This window comes from Octopus bimaculoides, chromosome 16 (genome assembly GCF_001194135.2).
Source record: "Octopus bimaculoides isolate UCB-OBI-ISO-001 chromosome 16, ASM119413v2, whole genome shotgun sequence".
Classification (NCBI taxonomy): domain Eukaryota; kingdom Metazoa; phylum Mollusca; class Cephalopoda; order Octopoda; family Octopodidae; genus Octopus; species Octopus bimaculoides.
The window spans coordinates 753,775-756,907 of NC_068996.1; the positions used below are offsets into that span (position 1 = coordinate 753,775).

The window sequence follows — 3,133 nt, forward strand, 5'->3', positions numbered from 1 at the left end:
ATATATATATATATATATATATATATACGTACATACATGCATACATACATACGTACATATATACGTACATACATACATACTCGCACATGTATACATACAGGATCTAGTGCAGAATCTATTATATAAATAAAATATATGCAACAGAACAACTGTATAGGAAAGGAAATAAATGAAATATAACAATTAAAGAGTTCAGTTTTATGCATTTAATCAAGGAAACTAATTAAACCACGTGCTCAAGGTACGTGACCGCTTTCAGTTATGGTCTCTGACCTATTGACGCAAGCAGAGGGGGGATATATTCACCTGTCCTATGCTCGTAAACCTCTACTTTTCAGCATATTTAAGGACATACTCTGTGTGACTGTCTAACAGGAATTACTGCTTGAATTTTGGTCCTGGTGAAGAGACATTTCCATTTCAATATATAACTAGCATCTTGGATTCTGTACAAATCTTATTTTTGTAATATTAATAACATACAATTATAATTGATATCATAATACATCAGTGAAGTAATGACAATAGAACATGTTAATATGCTAGTGTTGTTATTAATGTTGTTTAGTTCCAGGTAAACTCTAATTGAACAGTTTTAGTTTATTATTCTTTCCAATACATTTTTCAAGATATTAGGGCGTAAAATGATAAAAAAATGTAAATGCAATGTGTTGCAGACTCACATGCCATGGGTTATTGCCTTCTTCTTGACCTCTTAAGTCAAAGCATGAGTTTTTGTGGTTCAAGATGCATGATTTTTAAATCTCCACGACAAAGTCAATTCCATATTGAACTCATCAATGATAAATGAATGAAATATAATAGAAGAATAATTCCATCAGAATTCTGTTCATTACAATGGTTAATATTGCTTCTTTATGGGAGAAAGGACCGAATGGTATGTAGTACTTGTTAGACTGACCTGATCGAAATTGCAACTGGATCTCCTAAAAATCCTGAGTAATGCAGTTTAGGTACCCTGTTTAAAAGAAAATGAAAATACAAGATAGGAAGTTTCATGGCTGGAAAGTTTTTGATCAAAATACTCTTGTATAAGCAGTATAAGCGATTTTAGTTTCATCAAATTATTAACCTCTTCTATCTCTCTCTCTCTTTATCATCCCCTCGCTCTCTTTCTTTCTCTTTCACACATACACAGATATATGTATATGCATGTATGTATGTAGGTAGGTAGGTTGGTAGGTAGGTAGGTAGGCATACGCATGTGTGTGTATATGTTTGTATATACGATGACATGTTACTAATACAGAATGAGAGCGTTTGTTTGGTCAATGCCATACATTACACTGCAGCGAGAATATCTGTACTGCATGAAATAGTGACAAAATCACCTTCAAATGAGAACAGGACAGTTACTTTTGAACAATGTACCCCTAGATATGTAAAAAGGACGAAATCGTCAATACAAGACCGCTTTTGATTATCAGGATGCTCAATAAGAAACGATCTAGATTTAAATAACAATCTTAGTTAGTGAAAGAAAAGGAGGAAAAGCCCTTAATATTTTATGCCATTCAAAGGAACGTGAATGTAAAAACCATGATAATAGTGCAGGGCCATCAGATTTTGTAGTGAAAGCTGTCTAATTCATTGACCTTATCATGAATCTCATCCCATTTATGTTCTTTTTGCTTGTACAGATTGGTCAGGTCCTGATATGTTTCAGCACCTGTTACAATTTTTAGTCTTCTGATAAGCATAACAACGAAGAACTACTATTTTTTGCTTTTGTACTTGTAATTTCTATAACTAAGTACTCTTCGTTTTATTAACTCCTACTGCACGAAGTACCTTAACTTAATGTTCCTTCGCACATGGAATGATAAATCCAGGGAATTAACTCTATATATTGGGAATGGAGTTGACGACAAGCCTAGGATTAACAATACCACAAATGTACCTTGCTTTGAACGTCGTGTTCCGACGCCCAAGTAATGTGGGACAAGATTATAGGTATATATGTAGAGCAACACTCAGGCCCTGAATTCCTGCCACGTTCTACGTTTGGAATATAGGCACACTCTTCTATATGTCCTATGCTTTCGATAGGACAAACATCAGGTAGAGCTCTCTTCAATTTTTGTCGTCTTTTTTGCCTGTTGTCGGATGAACTACTTAGGTAACAGGCACCTTTTCGTGCCCTATCATTTATATCCTTTATTTTTCTGTCGATTAGGTGCAACTTTACAGTTTTTTTAGCTTTTGTTAGTAATTTGTAAAGATCATACAAGTTTGCATTGCTTTTTGTTAATGTTAGCACTTCTGTCAATGATGTACAAACTTTCGTCTTCGACTGCCAGGTTGTGACCCATATGCTTCATTTTTATTTGTGTTTATATTTTAAATTCTCATTTAATTTTTTTTATTTACATCATCAAAATTTATCTCACTTTTGTTTGGCGGAAGTATTCAATGCTATATTATAGTCAGCTTCGCTTCATAGATTATCCAGTGTATGAAACGAAAAAGACCCAGATAGGCTATGTCTATGACCACACACAAATTAATAAGTTAGTTGTGAATGTACCATTAAATATGTTTCTAATAACAAGTTTAGTTATGTTATGACACCTTTCAACTCTGGTAATTGCCCCGACGGTACTTGTTCTGCCTTTTGCAATACCTTAAACTTACTCGAATAAGATAAATGAAAAATAAATGAATAAATAATGTAATTCAGGATGTAGGCGCGCATTTTGTTGATAGAGCGTAGAGCGATAGAAAACGATTCCTGAATTCATTCTAGATGTTGTCTTTCAATGTATGTACCAATTACTATAACAACAAAAGCCGCTAGTTTCTATTGAATGTATTGAATACTTTGTAAAATTGTAAAACTGAAAGAATAAAAGAGTAACTATTGCGCCAACATTAAGAATAACAAACACCGGAAGGAAAATAAAACGGCTTATACATATGTGTATATGAACACACACACGAGCACAAACACATACACATAAATACATATACGTATGTTTGTATGTAGGTTAGTAGGTAGGTGGGCATGTGTGCATGTATATGTGTGTATGCGTATATATATATATATACTCATGTATATATGTATATATATATATATATATATATATATATATATATATATATATATATATAT

General features: G+C 32.9%; 1 protein-coding gene across 2 annotated transcripts in view; it reads left to right on the forward strand.

Annotated features, from left to right (window-relative positions):
• Window positions 1-3,133, forward strand: part of LOC106873941 (homeobox protein OTX2-like) — a 170,970-nt gene that overhangs the window by 42,128 nt on the left and 125,709 nt on the right.